This window comes from Schistocerca gregaria, chromosome 8 (assembly GCF_023897955.1).
Source record: "Schistocerca gregaria isolate iqSchGreg1 chromosome 8, iqSchGreg1.2, whole genome shotgun sequence".
Lineage (NCBI taxonomy): Eukaryota > Metazoa > Arthropoda > Insecta > Orthoptera > Acrididae > Schistocerca > Schistocerca gregaria.
The window spans coordinates 84390927-84411200 of NC_064927.1; the positions used below are offsets into that span (position 1 = coordinate 84390927).

At 43.4% G+C, this 20274-nt stretch overlaps 1 protein-coding gene across 1 annotated transcript in view; it reads right to left on the bottom strand.

Moving 5' to 3' along the window:
• LOC126285291 (protein qui-1) overlaps nucleotides 1-20274 on the bottom strand; it is a 1482105-nt gene that overhangs the window by 89373 nt on the left and 1372458 nt on the right. The window lies entirely within an intron of this gene.

The following is a 20274-nucleotide window of genomic DNA, read 5'->3' on the forward strand; positions in this document are numbered from 1 at the left end:
AAGGATATGCGAAGACATGATTTAGTCCACATCCTGGGGGATGTTTCCAGAATAAACTTTTCACTCTGCAGAGAGTGTGCACTGATATGAAAGTTCATGGCAGATTAAAACTGTGTGATGGACTAAGGCTCAAATTCGAGTTCCAGCACAGAGTTTTAATCTGCCAGGAGGTTACATATCAGTGTACACCACTGCAGAGTGAAAATTTTATTCTAGGAACATCCCCCAGGTTGTGACTACACCATATCTCTGCAGTATCGTTTCTTAGAGCTTCAGTGAAGTTTGGAAGGTAGGAGACGAGATACTGGCAGAAGTAAAGCTGTGAGTGCAAATCGTGAGTCATGCTTGGATAGCTCAGTCAGCAGAGAACTTGCCCATGAAAGGCAAAAATCCCACACACTGGAGCAGAGTAAAAATGTCATTATCTACATCATGCTAACTACAGACTGGTATTCATGAAAACATGGACATTACATTTAGAAATTTCCTTAACTACCATGGTATTGTATTGTACTGTATGGAACTGGGGACCTAGAACCAACAGAGAGGCTTTGTCCCTGCCGTAGTCCTCAGTGGTTCACAACCCTGTAGTAACCAAAACCAACCGTGGGAACGCCTTGGGCTGCGGATCGGAGCTGCCAGGAGGGGAAGCCGCTTGCGGGTTGGGCACGCATCACCAAGTAAACACAAGGACGAGTCGGACGACAGACCAACAACAACCGACTATGATCAACACAACAAGGAAGAGATAAACAATGGAGACTTGTTGAAACCACAACACCAAACACCAACAGAAAATCCACTCGGAACCAGAGCCAGGAAAATGTCAACAACAATCAACGACCAGAACGCAGTACCGCTGAGATACAAGTGCAATCCAGAGCGAGTACCAGAGCGGGTCCTTGTATACGAAACTGGGGGGAGCAGCTATTGGCCGCTGTCCACACGTGGCGTAGCGGTGGTGCCCTCGCTGCGCGAGAGGTGCTGCGTGTAATTGCCGCTGTGGATGCAGATCCCTCCATGGGCTGACCGTGTCCATTTGTTCCGGCGCGTGTTTGACTTCCATGAAGGGAGGTACTAGAAACCCCACAACAGGCAACAGCAGTCCATTCACCCCACCATCACCCCACATCAAACCTACGGGTAATATGCAGCTCGGCCCCCAGTGGACACCCTCAAGAACATCTCGCACCAGATGAGTGTAACCACAATGTTTGCATGGTAGAGTAATTATGATGTACATGCACGTGGAGAAAGTGTGTGTTTTCTAAAATTCTAGAGAAACTCTTTTTATAAAAATCTGTCAAATTTCATAAGTAAATATAGTACACTAATGGCATGGTTTTAGGAGAAATCACTCTATTGAAAGAGCAATCTTTTCTTTTCTGTATGAACTCTATACGCCGTAGACAGGCTGGAATATACAAGTATATTCCTAGACTTGTCAAAGATGTTTGATACCATCAGTGATGATAAATTACTAGGTAAGATCAAGAACTGAGATATTAGGGAATGTGTATCACTGGATTACATCATAACTCCATGAAAGAAAACAGCTCATAGAGATAACACATGAAGTAAATGGGACAGTCAACACTCATCAGTTAGATTTATTAGTTGTCAGACATGGAGTTTGCCAAGGTTCCATATTGGGTCTGTGGCATTGACAAGTACAAATGACATATCTCCGCCATTGCAAGTTCTTTGACTCTGTTAAACTAACGGCCGATGCCATTTTACTTGTTCAGTTGGCTGTACAACTTATTGTAATGTGAGTATCTGTAATGAAATATATCTAGTCTTATAGAAATGTTTGTATTTCATTTGGCTACAACCCAACCAAAATACCACAGTGGTGACCCTAAGTAAGAATTCACATGCCGTTTCCTCATAGTTCAAGTATTTTTTCTCCTTCACCTAGAACAGGACATTTTGTCACTTCACCACTGGATTCTACAACAAATTTAATGCAGTTTTGTCACCTCGACACTTTCCCCACTCGACAGTGCAATATGTGATTGCAGACTCAGGCTTTGCCTCTCCAGCGAGTGTGCATCAACATTTGCATTTCGAAAACGATAACGAGATGAGCAAAGATCTTGTAGGTCATCATGCTGATGTGGATTCTGCATTTCGTGCATAAACTATGTATCAGACACTGGCCACCCAAGTGACCATTACAACAGTGCCATGTGCAACCTCACCTTTGTTAGGACAGATCATGTGTACCAATTGTGCTCCCACGATGCATGAATGTCTGGTACCGCGCGGCGTGGAATTTGAATCCCCACCAGACGTCATGGACGTCAAAGACCCGTAGAGGCCTCTGCACCATCGCACCGCCAGAGTGAGGATGCCACAGTGGAACACGTGGTTGCAGCGGCCACTAGTAGCATCCCTGACAGAGTACATAAGTGCCTGCCTGTCGCTATGCCTGCCACTCTAACCTTGTCTCAGGACATATCGCCTCCCGTTAGACAGTGTATTTATTTTCGTGTTTCCTTTACGAGTGGATGTGGTTGTCTTGTTTTGTTTCCATGACTCTGTTGTTCCGTTCTTGCTGTTGTTGTAAGGTCCTTCATTGGTCGTGTCCATCCTCTCCCATTGTGTTCTTGTTCGCGGGCCACTGCGTAGGTTCCTGCCATGTTTCCATCACTTCAACCCCACAACTGTTCCGGTCTCTGTTACAACATTTTGATGACGAGGTAAACAGTGGTCATTGTTGGTATGGAGGTGAAGTTGGTCTGTCTGCTGGAGCAACAGAAACAGCTCATGCAGCTGCAGCAGCTCCAGTTAGACATCTTACAAAAGTCACTGCAGTTGCTAACGCACAAAGTTGATACCCTTGACACGGTACAACAACAGCTTCAGAGTTTTTGGGTGTCCGATGCTTTCCCACGTCCGCTGTCGTTTCCACCCTTTAATGATGCTAACGAGGACTGAGCCTTTTGCTGACAAACTATTATTCCCAACGCTACCGTGTGGTCGCTTCTCGGCTGGAGTTCCACCAGCACCATAAACAGCCTGGTCAATCATATCGTTCCTGGGTCACGGAGTTGCAGGGTCTCAGCCGTCAATGTGATTTTCCGTGTACCAATCAGCAGTGTAAGGCTTCGTATGCAGACTCCCTGATCTGGGATGTGGTGGTTCAGCTGGCTCCGGATCCTGAGGTCCATACTGTGACATTGAAACTCGACAACCCCTCCTTGGAAGAGATTCTCTGCATTGCCCAATCCTTTGAAATTGCTCCAGCGGCTAACGAGTGTCTTATGTCGCGACCGCAGGTGGTGGCAATGGCGGCGTCATGGCGGGTTTCGACCTCACGACTTCGATGTGACTCTGTTGACAGAGGCCAGCGGTGTTGAGACTCCTCTTTGTCCGACGTCTCTATGGCTTTGGTCACCCCTCGTCGCCGGTCACGCGGCCCACTTCCATCTTGCCCACAGTGCTTTACTGCACATTTGCGGGCAGATTGCCCCACTGCTGGAAAACGTGCACACTGTGTAAAAGGAGGGCCACATCTGATCAGTTTGTCGTAGTCACTCCACTACTCCCCCTCTGGGCCTCAAGATACAGTCCATGCTCCGCCATCGGTCGTCCCACAGGACAACCCGTCAGTGCAGAAGCTTTTCCTCATGCTCCGCATTTTCACTGAGGATGTCAGTTTCAGGTCGACACTGGGGCCACCGACTCCCTGATTAATGTGGCAACATATGCCCGGCTGCGCTCTCCTGCATTGTTGCCTCCCTCTCGCCGTTTGGTCGCCTACGGTGACGGTTCCATTCCCCTTCGTGGGCAGTTCGTCGTCCAGGAAACATACAAGCGTGTTCCCCGGCTCCTTACCCTCTTTGTCATTGATCATCCGTTGGCTTAGAATATATTTGACCTGGATGCGTTTCAACTGTTTGGCTTTTCAACTTCCGATGAAGTTAAGGTCATTTCCATGGCTGCTCCCTTTCAGGACTTGGATGATCTGTGCTCCGCTTTTGCGTCGTCGGTTTCACCAGATCTCGGATGTGCTTCCAGCTTTCAGGCGCACATCATCCTACAGACGGATGCACAGCCTCGCTTTTTCCGAGTCCAGCCCCTTCCGGTGGCCGCTGCCGTGCTGGAGCCGGTCACTCACAGTGCATGGGCGACACCACTGGTGGTCATACGGAAACCTAATGGGTACCTTCAGCTTCGGCACTACAGTCAATGCTCAGTCCCTCGTTGACACCTACCCCATTCCCCGACAGGAAGACCTTCTCGCCAAGCTTGCTGGGGGAGAGTATTTTTCCAAGATCGACCTGGCTGAGGCATACCACCAGTTGCCCTTGGTTATCAACACGCCTTTCGGATTGTATAATTACAAGTGCCTTCCCTTTGGTGTCTTTTCGGCACTGGCCATATTCCAGCGATTCCTGGAGCAGCTTACACAGCCTATCCCTGCCTGTGTGATTTATCTGGATGACATCTTGGTCACCAGGTGTCCCCGCCAGGAACATTTGAAAACTGTCAGCACCTTATTTCATGCTCTGCAGTCTGCTGGTATACACTGAGGCTGGACAAGTGTTGTTTTTTTCAACCAGAAGTGGAATACTTAGGCCACTGGCTTAGCAATGATGGCATTCAACCTATGGGCCATAATGTCGTGGCCATTGAGGCCCTTCCTCATCCCAAAGACTTATCTGAACTCCGGGTGTTTTTGGGTAAGGTTTCTTATTACTTAAAGTTCTTGCCCCAGGCTGCCTCCGTTGCTCAACCCCTCACTCACTTGCGTTGCAAAGGGGTGCCTTTCGATTCGACCCCTGCCTGTGACCAGGCTTTTCTCTGTTTAAAGGTGATGCTGAAGTCCGCCCCTTGTCTTACTCCCTTTTCTCTGGACTGCCCCTTGGTTTTGGTGGCTGATCTGTTGGCATACGGCATAGGGGCCATCCTTGCGCACCGGGATGCTGACAGCTCCGAACGGCCCATCGCGTATGCGTCTATGATGTTGATCCCAGCACTACAAAACTACTCCCAGACTAAAAAGGAGGCTCTGGTGATCGTGTTCGCTGTCCAAAATTTTCACACCTCTCTCTTTGGGGCAAAGCTCACCCTCCTGATGGACCATAAACACTTGGTTACACTTTTCGGACCCCACTCTCACCTTCCATAGTGGATAGCTCTGAGCACTATGGGACTAAACTTCTGAGGTCGTTAGTCCCCTTAAACTTAGAACTACTTAAACCTAATTAACCTAAGGACATCACACACATCCATGCCCAAGGTAGGATTCAAACCTGCGACCGTAGCGGTAGCGCGGTTCCAGACTGAAGCGCCTAGAACCGATCGGCCTACCATAGCGGATGGCTCAACGTCTCCAGCGGTGGGCATTGTTTTTATGTAATTACACTTCCACCATCCGGTATAAGTCCACCACCCACCATGCTAACGCGGACACTTTTTCACATCTCCCAGCGGGCCCCGATCCTGCCTTTGACCAACAGGAGATCCTCTGCTTTACATTGACTCCGCCCATGGGATGCGCTGGATGGTTTGCCTCTTATAGCTGCTCACATTGCTGCGGCCACCCACCGTGACCCTGTCTTGCAGCAGGTTCTCTATTACGTGGTCCACGGGTGGCCATCCTACATCACTCGTCGGATGCAGTCCGATTTCAGGCCCTGGCGCCACCAGTCCCACAGGCTCTCTGTGGTCGATGATGACCTTCTGTTGGCCACGGAGTCAGATGCCCATCGGGTGGTCATCCCTCCGGCATTGCGGCTTCGGTTGCTCAGTTTGTTACACTGTGGGCACTGGGGTATGTCCCGTATGAAAGTTTTGGCTCGCCAGCATGTGTATTGGCCCAGTATCGATGGCGATATTGAGCACCTGGTCCATTGGTACACAATCTATGCGCATCACCAGGCGAGTCCGCCTCAGTCATTTGCTGCCTGGCCTGTGCCTCTCTGGCTCTGGTATTGCATCCATATCGATTTTGCAGGCCCATTTTTGGGGTCCATGTGGTTACTCATCGTTGTTGCCTACTCCAGATACCCTTATGTTTTCTGAATTGGGGGGGGGGGGGGGGGGTAGAGAGGTTCAATGTGTCAACAAGTATGAATGACATATCTCCACCATCATAAGTTCTTTGACTATTCTGTTAAACTAATGGCCTACACCATGTACTTGTTCAGTTGCCTGTACAGCTTGTAATGTGGATGTCTGTAATGAAATATACCAAGTCCTACAGAAATGTGTGTCTCTTTGGGCTACAACCCAACAGAAATCCCACAGGTCCAATTCTGTTCTTATAAGATGTAAACAATTTACATATAAACAGTAAAAGCAATAAGCTACATCAATTTGCAGACATCAGAATGTTAATTACAGGAAGTAGCAAATAAAACTTTGAAAATGGCATTAGGACCATCACAGAGAAGATAGTACAGTACTCTGATGCAAACAGTTTGATTATAAATCTGGAAAAAACTGTTGCAATGGATATTTTCACCACCCAGAATAGGACACCAGCTAATCCTCCTGTAGAAATAAGTGGACAAAAATTCTTGGTATATGAATTCAACAAGGCATGAAATGGGATACTCACATGAACTATGTGAACAAAAAAACTGAGTAAAACATGTTTTGTAATGAGAGCAGTCACATGATATCACATGATAATCTCAGGAGCATATATTTTGCTTATGTTAATTCAATACTGAAATATGGTGCAGTGATTTGGGGAAATTGGGAAGCTAGTCAGAAATCATTTAGATTTCAGAAAAAAATTATTAGATTAATGGAAGGGTTAGATCAAAGATCATCATGCAAGCCACTATTTAGGAAAAATAAAATACTACCACTTTCATGTATTTATATACTTGAAAATGTAATTATTATAAAACAAAAACTAAACAGCAGCAGTTCTAGCATCATCTGTAATGAAGATGTACATAGCTACCACACAATACAAATAAATGATGTACTTGTACAACAGACAAACACAGCACTATTATAGGAAGGCATACTCCACCCTGGCATCTAATTGTACAATGCAGTACCCAAATCTACAAATATAATAATGGATTTAAACAAGTTCAAATCAACTGTAAAGGATTATTTGGTCGAGCACTGTTTCTATACAGTAAGGGAATATCTAGAAAAACAAAACTGCCTCACTGATTAAGACTGTTTTTATAAAATGTGTAGAGTAATAAAATATTATATAACTTTATCATTTGTTATAATAGAGGGAAACATTCCAAAATGTCTACTTGTGTCTGTGTATGTGCCGATGGGTATGTGTGTGTGCACGCGAGTGTATACCTGTCCTTTTTTCCCCCCAAAGGTAAGTCTTTCTGCTCCCGGGATTGGAATGACTATTTACTCTCTCCCTTAAAACCCACATTCTTTCGTCTTTCCCTCTCCTTCCCTCTTTCCTGATGAAGCAACCGTTGGTTGCGAAAGCTTGAATTTTACATGTATGTTTGTGTTTGTTTGTTTGTTTGTCTATCAACATGCCAGTGCTTTCGTTTGGTAAGTCACATCATCTTCGATTTTAGATATATTTATCATTTGTTAAAATGATGACTGAAGAAAAAAATCAAGGAATGTCTGTTGTAATTAATGAATGGTTCAATATCTTTTGTACACTGTACAGTCCTAGATTCACAATGCCAATAAATAAATCAAGAAAATAAATAAGTTACTGTGGATTACCTACATCCCTACATGCTTGATGTATTCCATGATGGCAATCGCATCTTCCAGCAGGAAGAATCAAGTACAGTGCTTTCAAAACATGATAGTGCATTTAAGTTGATGTCTTGGTCCCCACATTTGAATTACCTAATCCAATGTAACATGTCTGAGACACTATGTCAGCTCTGAGGCAACAACTAATCACCAGCCAACAAATTATGGGAATTGCTGTTTTACATGTGCATAAAAATATGGTGACACATATCTCTAGAAATTTACTGAGAACTTGCTGAATCCACATAATGGAGAATCACCACTGTACTGCATTCCAAAGGCGAACTGACAACATTATGGAGTTGGTCATAATGCTTTTGCTCACCAGTGTGTGTAACTCTTTACTTCTTCCTTCCCCATTTAAGTTTGGTTCAAAATTATTTTACTTACTACATATGATTGGGTTAATTGTATATATTACATTATAATAACTACACAAATTTGCTTCACATTGTCTATGTTCTTCAACAGTTTCATTCACATGTAACTTTTATGTTGAGAAAACATTTTCTGAAATTATATTGTTCCTGAGTATCTGTGTAATATTTTATTTAATAATTGAAACATTTAAAAATATTACTTAAAGTTGTAGTGATGAGTGGTGCTTCTGCTGACTCATGCTGTAAGTTATAATCAATTCTGGTTATGTGACCACCTTGTTTTCACATCAAAAAGGAAGTTTTCTTTGTAATGTTCAGAAATTTAAATCTTACTTATCATCATCACTGTATGAGGTACAGCAAGCTCCTGGATATCTAGGAGCAGATTATCTGTGCACAGACTAGCAATTTTTAAACAAATAAAAGAAAAAAGCCCTGAAAAGGTTATATTACAATTAGAACAAATAATTCATTTACAATACAAAAAAATATTACTATGAAGTTATAAATGATGAAACCGTCCACAAGGGGTTCATAATGATGACTATGAACTGTGATTTGAATAGCTAAGTGATGCAAACACAGTGAATGAAGTTTCTTTGATAGAGGAATTATTTATTATAAATTATTTACTGTTTATTATAAAAACAATTCTAATTTCATCATTTTTCCACTGATCATATACACACAAGAAACACAACATTTGGCTACACTGAAAATGAAATGAAACCAGACTATAAGAAATGTAATTCTGGTGAGTAATACATAAAAAAGCAGAGGGCCTTCAGATGTGCTTTGTAGCATGTTTTGTAAACACAGTAACTATTAGTTTCCAGAGAAAATACATGTATTTCGTATTATCCATGTTTTGTTTTATACATGTACTTTTGGGTGTTCTTTAATCAAGAGTTTTCTGTATTAAAATAATTCATCAAAAGGACAACACTGCAAGGCACATGTTACTGGATCACTAGCATACTATGATCAGATGAAATAAGCTTTATTTCAAGTAAAAAACATATATGGTTGGGATTCAAATGTTGAAACTGTACCAATCCTTATACGGTCAATATTACTGACATATCCAATTGAGAAGGGCACGAGCACAGAAAAATGTGATATCTGGTAGAGTTTACAATGATGCAGCTACAATCGGACCATTTTTTAAGAAATGCTTTACTGAGGTGAGATGGAGGCCTTTATTATACAAAGAATACCAATTTCATCATTTTCCCACTAATTATACACACACAAGAAACACAACAAAATAAATGGAATACATAGGGGAGATTCTTTTAGGACTCTACAGTCTCAAAAGGGAACTTCAAGTTGAACAAATATATTTCAAGGAAGATGCAACACATGAAAGTCACAGATTAAGTAAACAGAGTAAAATGTGTGTACACTTTAACAGTCAAATCATAACTGAGTCTGAGTCTAGTGGCCGTTGGTTGGCTGGCCGCTTCGGTGGCACTTCTGCTGCATGGCTGGCAGACAACGCCGCACGTAGAGGATGTGCATAACTGCGCAGAGGCACTTTGAAAGATTGGCGAGTCACAACATTTAACTATGATTGATTGCCTACAATATACTGAAAGGTTATGTGTCAAAAATTATTTCTCCATACAAGTTGAATGGCTTAAATTTTTAGGTAAAAGGTAAATACACTGAGGTGACAAAAGTCATCAGATACCTCCTAATATCGTGTTGGACATTGTTTTGCCTCGTGTAGTGTAGCAATTTGATGTGGCATAGACTCAGCAAGTTGTTGGAAGTCCTCTGCGGAAATACTGAGTTAGGCTGCCTCTATAGTTGCCCAGAATTGTGAAAGAGTTGCTGGTGCAGGATTTTCTGGGCAAACCGACCTCTTGATTATGGGCCATAAATGTTGGATGCAATTCATGTCAGGAAATGTGGGTGGCAAAATCATAATGTTCCTCAAACCCATCATGAACTGCTGTGGCTCAATGACATGGTCAAATATGACCACTTGTAGTCAATGATAGCTCCCTTTGACCAGTCCATTTCATGTAAACACAGCTCACAGCATTATGGAGCCACCACCAGTTTACACACTGCCGTGTTGACAATTTGGGTCCATGGCTTTGTGGAGTCTGCGCCACACTCAACCCTAAATCAGCTCTTAAAACTGAAATTGGGACTCATCTTACCAGACCAAGGTTTTCCAGTCTCCTAGAGTCCAACCAATATTGTCATGAACCCAGGAGAGGCCCTGCAGGAAATGCTGTGCTCTTAGCAAAGGCACTTGTGTCAGTCATTTGCTGTCATAGCCAATTAGTGCCTCATTTCACTACATTATTTTATCAGATACATTCATCATACATTGAACATTGATTTCTGCAGTGATTTCATGTGCTGTTGCTTGCGTGTTCGCTCTGACTACTCTAAGAAAACCCCGCTGTTCTCAGTTGTTAAGTGAAAGTAGTCGGCCACTGCACTGACTGGGGTTAGCACCAATACGTGAAATTTGGTGTTCTCGACATGCTCTTAACATTGTGGATTTTGGAGTACTGAATTCCTGAATGATTTCTGAAATGGAAAGTCCCACACAACTAGCTCCAACTACCATTCAGCATTCAAATCTGTTAATCCTCATTATGTGGCCATAATCACTTTGAAACCCTTTTCACATGAATAACCTGAGAACAAATGATAACTGTGCCAAAGCTGTGCCAATGCTCTGCTCTTTTATACCTTGTGCACGCAATACTACCACCATCTGCATATGTGCCTCTTGTCTTGACTTTTGTCTCCTCAATGTATACTGACACTGTTCTACATGCTGAATTGCCTAATGAGTACAAATTATTGATATCATTCACTAAAATTTGTCATTGGTTATAATAGGAAATTAAGAGGCTGTTATTATACAATGAGAAGTATCATGTTTGTGGTAATCACTGATCAGTGAGTAACTTTTCAGAATAAAATGAAGAACCACAGAAATGATGCATACGCCACACTGAAAGAAATAACAAATTACAGCAAAAATTAACTCAAATGAGTGTTGTTGTAATTTATAAGTACTATGTGTACTAAAAAAAGTAAAATTTTTCTCTCAGTGATCTGTACTTGAGTATTGCTCATCAGTGTGGGAACCATACCAGATCGGGTTGACGGCAGAGATAGAGAAAATCCAAAAAAGAGTGGCGCGTTTCGTCCCAGGGTTATTTGGTAAGCGTGATAGCGTTACGGAGATGTTTGGCAAACTCAAGTGGCAGACTGTGCAAGAGAGGCGCTCTGCATCACAGTGTAGCTTGCTCGCCAGGTTTCGAGAGGGTGCGTTTCTGGATGAGGTATTGAATATATTGCTTCCGCCTACTTATACCTCCCGAGGAGAGCACGATTGTAAAATTAGAGAGATTCGAGTGCGCACGGAGGCTTTTTAGACAGTCGTTCTTCCCGCAAACCATACGCGACTGGAACAGAAAAGGGAGGTAATGACAGTGGCACGTAAACTGCCGTCCGCCACACACCATTGGGTGGCTTGTGGAGTATAAATGTAGATGTAGATGTAGAAAATAACAGAAAAGAGAAAATAAATGATGAAGAATAAAACTCAAGATGTATCTCAAGGAATATAAAATATTGCTTCCTTTCCTGAAAAAGAATGACATAGGTATTTAATCCTTCATGTTATATAAATAATTTGCAACTGTAAATTTAGTAAAGTCCATTAACTTTGCTCTACTTTTTTCCATATTTGAGTATGTGTTACATATTCTTGGTGAAACTCTTTTGGCATTGCCACTTTGTGCGATGGAATGTTGTTGCAAATCATGCCTTGTTAACAGACAGTTTTGGGAAGGAATGTTCATTTCTATTGACTTTCTGCTTCTATTTTCTCCTTTTTATAAAGTTGTTTTATATATGTAATGTGTTGTATAGTCCTCTAAAATAATACTATACCGACCAGTTACAGCTGAACTCAGAGCTGCCAAAAGCGTGACTGTGCCAATATCACTGTCATTTGGTTTTTAAAAATAAAGGAAAAATCTGTTATAACAGTTTCATGAAGCTCATAGAAAAAAAAATCGCTCTCAGTCATGCACCATGGGTTCCATTGTTGAGTCACATAAAACGTAAAGTAACAAGCCTCTGTTTTGACTCACAACATAATAATTTTGTGTTATGTGACATCTTGGCTGGGCAGTGTACATGAAGAGGGCATTTGTTAGTGTGTGCTGATGGCTGCAGCAGAAGGTAAATGACAGTGATAAGGACTATGATTTTTGATTTGGAATTATTATTTATATCAGTGGTATGGTGCAGAAATTCAACATTCATTTGTTGATTGCCACAATGGGTGATCATACGGCCAGAACCATGAAGTTTTTGCAACAGTATGCTTTGCTGGCCAAATTTGTATAGTGCCAAGCATGAAGTTGTTGCTTTATTTTGTTTTATTCTTGTATAATGTAATGTGTGACAATTTTTTTAACTTAGTATTTCTTTTGATAATGAATGGCTTAAGTATTAGTCTGGAGAGACAGACAGAGGCCAATACTAACTGAGCACTGTAGCAGCACCTCTCGTGGACTATGTATGGACTAACGTCACAAGTTCATGGAAGTAATGATGTGTAGTAAATGTGTGAACTAGAATGGAAGGGAAGTGTATGTGGTGATACAAAGATATGTAGCACAGCCCAAGTGTACCTTACATCTGTATGTGACAGTTTGGTCATTTACTCACATCAATCACTTTTACAATGATCTTCCAAAAACTTTGTGGGGTATTTTCAGAATGTTCTGATTTCTGAGGTGATGAGTAGGCAGTCAGCTAAGTGTACAGCATAAATTTTATGGAACATTCTGTTTTATATGACGCCAATCTGCAGATCTATATATAATTATGCCACTACGTATTTTCATTTACTCATCATGATTTTCTCAATGGTTCTACCATTTTGTCTAATCACTCTACACCACCCGTTGCCCACTGCTATCCCATATTTTACACATTATTAATTTTCAGCAAACTGTATATCAATATTTATGATTTATGCAAGTAGATTTACTCATTGCCTATATTTCAGTACCCTACATATGATTATAATAGCTGTACATTTCTCTTCATTGGCTCTGGATATAAGCTTCAGTTTTATCTGGCTTCTTTTCTTTTTGTTGTGCTTGTCTAGATCTTCTGCGTGTGTGTGTGTGTGTGTGTAGGGGGGGGGGGGGGGGGAACACGTGTGTATGTGTGTTTATGTGCATGTGCAAGCCCACATGTGTGTTTTAACAGATTTTGGTTGTTATGTTAATTTTAATGTTTTATTTGTTTTGGTAGTATACCATATGTATTTACTTGGTGTAGTGGAATGTGATTTAGTTGCATATATAAATTAATGTTGCTGAAACTATCTATGAATTTGTGGATTGCTTTCTTTGGGTTGCTAATAACTAATGTTTACTTACAGTTGGTGGATAATGTGAAGTTTGTTTTAGCTATAAAGGTGAAGTAAAGTTTTCAGTGACAGTTTCTGCAGTGATGTCTGGTTCCTTGGTATAGCAGAATTTGTCCTAGCTATGTAGGTCAAGTGTTGTAGAAAAGTTCTGGTAGAATGTAAATACACTCCTGGAAATGGAAAAAAGAACACATTGACACCGCTGTGTCAGACCCACCATACTTGCTCCGGACACTGTGAGAGGGCTGTACAAGCAATGATCACACACATGGCACAGAGGACACACCAGGAACCGCGGTGATGGGCGTCGAATGGCGCTAGCTGCGCAGCATTTGTGCACCGCCGCCGTCAGTGTCAGCCAGTTTGCCGTGGCATACGGAGCTCCATCGCAGTCTTTAACACTGGTAGCATGCCGCGACAGTGTGGACGTGAACCGTATGTGCAGTTGACGGACTTTGAGCGAGGGCATATAGTGGGCATGCGGGAGGCCGGGTGGACGTACCGCCAAATTGCTCATCACGTGGGGCGTGAGGTCTCCACAGTACATTGATGTTGTCGCCAGTGGTTGGCGGAAGGTGCACGTGCCCGTCGACCTGGGACCGGACCGCAGCGATGCACGGATGCACGCCAAGACCGTAGGATCCTACGCAGTGCCGTAGGGGACCGCACCACCACTTCCCAGCAAATTAGGGACACTGTTGCTCCTGGGGTATCGGCGAGCACCATTCGCAACCGTCTTCATGAAGCTGGGCTACGGTCACGCACACCGTTAGGCCATCTTCCGCTCACGCCCCAACATCGTGCAGCCCGCCTCCAGTGGTGTCGCGACAGGCGTGAATGGAGGGACGAATGGAAACGTGTCGTCTTCAGCGATGAGAGTCGCTTCTGCCTTGGTGCCAATGATGGTGGTATGCGTGTTTGGCGCCGTGCAGGTGAGCGCCACAATCAGGACTGCATACGACCGAGGCACACAGGGCCAACACCCGGCATCATGGTGTGGGGAGCGATCTCCTACACTGGCCGTACACCTCTGGTGATCGTCGAGGGGACACTGAATAGTGCACGGTACATCCAAATCGTCATCGAACCCATCGTTCTACCATTCCTAGACCGGCAACGGAACTTGCTGTTCCAACAGGACAATGCACGTCCGCATGTACCCCGTGCCACCCAACATGCTCTAGAAGGTGTAAGTCAACGTCCCTGGCCAGCAAGATCTCCGGATCTGTCCCCCATTGAGCATGTTTGGGACTGGATGAAGCATCGTCTGACGCGGTCTGCACGTCCAGCACGAACGCTGGTCCAACTGAGGAACCAGGTGGAAATGGCATGGCAAGCAGTTCCACAGGACTACATCCAGCATCTCTACAATCATCTCCATGGGAGCATAGCAGCCTGCATTGCTGCGAAAGGTGGATATACACTGTACTAGTGCCGACATTGTGCATGCTCTGTTGCCTGTGTCTATGTGCCTGTGGTTCTGTCAGTGTGATCATGTGATGTATCTGACCCCAGGAATGTGTCAATAAAGTTTCCCCTTCCTGGGACAATGAATTCACGGTGTTCTTATTTCAATTTCCAGGAGTGTACTTTTGGATTAAGGCCAAGCACTCACGGGAAGGCAGAAATGTTGAGTCATCAATAGTGAAAAGGGGGGGGGGATGTCACTGGCTTTCAGAGGAACCCTTACATGGTGCCGGCCAGATGAACAGCACCAGTACTGCATTTTGGTAGGTGCACCCGGCTGTGGAGGGGGTAGTGACAGACAGGATAGGTAGAGGGAGAGGGCGGCAGAAGGCAAAAAGAGGGCTGGGGGTGAATAGCTAGCAGCTTGGAGGAATGCAGCTGGTTTGCTGGTCAGGAATGTAGGAGGGAGAGGTGGTAAGTATATGGGCTAGGCATGTGGTGCACAATTGTAAGATCTGGTGAGAAATCATGGTCAATGAAGATAATGTGGATATGTGAACTGCGAGAGTGTGACAGGATGGAGAAAGGGAAAGCTTTTGGATGGAAGGTGTGGGGAAAGTGCATTGCCTGAGATTGAGCCCAAGATGATTATGACAAAGGAAGATGTGTAGTGAGGATAACTCCATCTGTATAGTTCAGAGAAGCTGGTGATGGAAGGAAAGATCCACATGGTCAAGGCTGTGAAGCGGCCACTGTGATTTAGCATGTGGTGTTCAACTGCATGTTGTGCCACTGGTGGTCAACTTTGTTCTCAGCAACTGTTTGGCAGTGACCATTCATCATGGCGGAGAGACGATTGGATCATGCTGACATAAAAAACTGTGCAGCATTTGCAGCAGAGATGGTAATGACATGGCTGCTTTCACCCAACACTTTTCTGTGGGGATTGTATTCCTGTGACACACCAAGGTGCAAGATCTGTTTAATCCACCCAACCCAGCACACACTACTCCAGTCCTGTCACACGCTTATCCTCACCCCGTCAGAGGCTGGGCCACCTGTGAAAGCAGTCGCATCATATACCAACCCTGCTGCAAGCACTGCACAGCTTTTTATGTCGGTATGACTACCGACCAGCTGTCCACCAGGATGAATGGGCACCTCCAAACGGTTGCCAAGAACAGAGTTGACCACCTAGTGGCACAACAAGCGCGAAGCTCTACATCTAGCTGAGCACAGCAGGCTCAGTTTCAATGTGTGATTCATAATCAGGTCCTTCTGGATCCTTTGCTCCACCAACTATGCAGATGGGAGTAATTTTTGCAACACATCCTCTGCTCCCATAATCTTTCTGGCCTCAGTCTGAGGTAACCCACTGTGCCTGCACCCTCCACCCAACAACAGTTTCCTCTTCCTCCTTCCAGTTCATGTCCCCACATCATCTTCGGTGTGCACTGCTCCCCACTAGCTTCTACAGTGTACCCCGTGTACCTGCCACCCATCCCTACACACATTCCTAGCCTGCAAACCAGCTGACTTACTCAAATCCACTAGTCCCTCCCCACCACACCAGTAATCCCTAATCCTGCATCCCACCTCTGTCTCCCTCTACCACACCACCTGACACAAACCATCCCACTACTTATTCCCCATTGCTGAAAAGCAGCAGTGTCACTGTTCTTCCATCTAGTAACATGAACAGTCATATGCATATGTGTGTCAGAGAGAGAGAGAGAGAGAGAGAGAGAGAGAGAGAGAGAGAGAGAGAGAGAGGAGGGAGGGAGGGAGAGCGAAGGCACTGCCTAACAAATGGATAAAAGGTTACCAACAGTGTACAGTGTACAGAGCAAACACTTCAGCTAGCATTCCAAGAAGAGAATAGCATAAAGTCCTGTCACTCAGAAGAAATGTAATATTAAATATGAAACAGTGGAAACAACTGGATGGAATATAAGCAGTGTAAGGAACAAATAGATTGCTGCTTACTGTAAAGATGTCTTGTTAAGTTGCAGACAGGATTAGTTTTCAGCCAAAGCCTTCATTAGAAAAGGAAACACACACATTCATTCTCACAAGTAAGCACACACACATCTGCCATCTCCAGCAGCTCAGACCAGTCTGAACTACTGGAGAAGGTGGCCTTATGTGCAAGAGTATTAAATATGGAGTACGTGGGAACAATCCACTATTTTTTGCAAATGACCTAGAATCAACATAAGCACACCATATTATATCAGATTTGCACATGAAACAAATTTGTCAATGAAAGTAACGACCAAAGAGGAGGTGGAGTGTGAAGTCAAAAAGTATATCACACACCTTAAAAAAGCAGTCACAATGTATTTTCACACAGTATAAAATAAGTGGCCATTTACACCACCACAGAATTAAACACCAAATATTTTTCTACTAAATTTCTTTGTGTATGGATTAAGAAGAATTTTAAGTTAGGCCCAACAAGCAAAGTATACAAGCAATAAGCTGAATATGTATATTACGTCATAAAAATTCTGTTCGGCTGTACATCAAAACATATAGTAAAAAATGTGTGCCTTGCAGAATCATTACTTTGATGTAATCCTCCAAGGACACTCACCTGTCAGTAGAATTTGATTTATAGGCACAGAAATGTGCAACAGAAAACAGTACTTACACCACCTTTTGAGCAATAGTTTTTTTTTTTTTTTTTTTTTTTTTTTTTTTTTTTTTTTTTTTTTTTTTTTTTTTTTTTTTTTGGAACACCACAAGTGGTCTCGCCTTTGATGAGGGAGGATGTGACCTATAAGGCAAGGAGTTGGGACTGGGATGGACCAGGATGATTTGTGGGTTGGCTGGGTGATGAAACCACTTGAGGAGAGATGGGAAGGCTCAATAAGGGATAGTCGAAGCCCATTCAAAGGATACGGTTCAGTTGTTCCAGTCTGGAATGCTGATGAGTGAGGGTACAGGTGTTCCTCTGCAGCTGGTTCCTGGCAATGGTGGCAGGACTAGAAGGGTGTGAGGATATGGTGTGCCAAAGGCATTGTGTTGTGGTAACACAGGTTCCCATCATATCACCAAAGGTAAGTTCTGTTGGGCTTGGCTTGGATGGATCACCGTCATAGTCTGCCAAGTGCTGTTGGCAAACGGGCCGCACTCAGCCCCGTGAGAGGCCAATTGAGGAGCTGCATGATCGAGAAGTAGTGACACTGGTCACAAAAACTGACATTGGCTGGGAGAATGATGTGCTGACCACATGCCTCTCCATACCTGCATCTGGTGATGCCTAAGGGCTGGTCAGTACCATTTGGCCTTTGAGGCCTGTTTGGACAGTGTCTGTTTGTTTGAGGACACAGTGTGGGTAACCTGCTTGTGACTAAGTTTAGGGGACAGTGCATGTCTGTGAAGATCTGTCATGAATGAGCTTTAACCAGACAGAGGGTTTGGAGTTTTGAGAGGAAGACTTCCTCTAGGTTGTACGTAAACAGGCTGGCATAGTGGTGCTCATTACTCTACCACAGATTTGTTTACATATTTTCCCCTCAAAGAAGTACATACGTGTGATGGTGCAATTAGACACATGTATAACAAATGAGGCAGTGAGTTTAGAGTGAGAAAGACATTGGGAGAATAGGCATTGCCAGTGATGAGTAGTGATTCAGGTGGTAACAGGGTGGTAATAATCAAGAATAGGTGAAGGAAGAGGTTCATATTATTAAGATGAGCATCTTGGCTTCAAACAATTGGTTGGCGGTATTGTTCTACAAAAGTGGATAGTCTTTGAATGGAAACTGAGATGAGAAATTCAGGATTTTTAGGTTTCTAGACTTTGGGAAGTATGTAGAAGATAGGTGTGTGGGACCGCTGGGTTGAGGACCTTATTAGTCACTTCTTCTATAATTTACCAGAATACTCAGGGATATAAATTACAGTTAACATTAATATTAATATTAAATATGTTTTCAACTTTACCGGTATATAGACAGTCGATTGCGTTCTTTGTGTGTTACATATATACATTGAGTTATGTAACAATATGAACTATGATAGGTTACTTCTTACCATGTGGAGGAGATATTGAGCAGCAGGGACGCACATTTCAAAGCAGAGGGTTGATTATTATTAAGCTATAAGACAAAATTCTTCATCAGACGTAGGAAAATGAGCTTACACATGCACATGTACATGTACATGCACATTCACATGCATATGCACACATGCGTGCTGTCTAGTAGCTTAAAATACTTTTAAATTTGTCCTTCTGCCACTCAGTGCCTTCTCTATTGTTGAGAAGCAAAATACCCTACCTCAAACTGTTATTCCATCCTGGATTTTTCACTGGAAGTGCAGTATTAGATAGACAAGGCAGCTGAGTAGTATGAGTGGAAGCGCAGTGTATTTTTACAAAATAGATATTTTTCTCCAAATAAACATTTACACAAGCTGATTTCAAGGTAATTACCACAATTAACAGTTTCAGTAGATCAGCACTAGTCATTACTCGCCAAGTAATGAAGGCTGGGAGTCACTGAAGGGCACATAAACAAAGCTGAGAAATTTGCAAGCTTTTGGATATATCCTTTTCAGAGCTCTACAAGATGCAGACATGCATTCCTTCTCTCTCTCTCTCTCTCTCTCTCTCTCTCTCTCTCTCTCTCTCTCTCTCTCTCTCTCTCTCTCTCTCTCTCTCTCTAACACACACACACACACACACACACACACACACACACACACACACACACACACACACACACACACCTACCTGTATCATAAACAGTAGGAGATTAAAAACAAAGATTCCAAGACTTACCAAGCGGGAAAGCGCCGGCAGACAGGCACATGAACAAAACACACACCAGAGTTACTAGCTTTCGCAACCGATGGTTGCTTCTTCAGGAAGGGGAGGGAAATATATAGACTTACCAAGCGGGAAAGCGCAGGCAGACAGGCACAATGAACAAAACACACAAACACACACACAGAATTACTGGCTTTCGCAACCGATGGTTGCTTCTTCAGGAAGGAGAGGGAAAGACGAAAGGATGTGGGTTTTAAGGGAGAGGGTAAGGAGTCATTCCAATCCCGGGAGTGGAAAGACTTCCCTTAGGGGGAAAAAAAGGACAGGTGTACACTTGCGCACACACACACACACACACACACACACACATATCCATCCGCACATACACAGACATAAGCAGTCTGGATTGGAATGACTCCTTACCCTCTCCCTTAAAACCCACATCCTTTCGTCTTTTCCTCTCCTTCCTGAAGAAGCAACCATCGGTTGCGAAAGCCAGTAATTCTGTGTGTGTGTTTGTGTGTTTTGTTCATTGTGCCTGTCTGCCTGCGCTTTCCCGC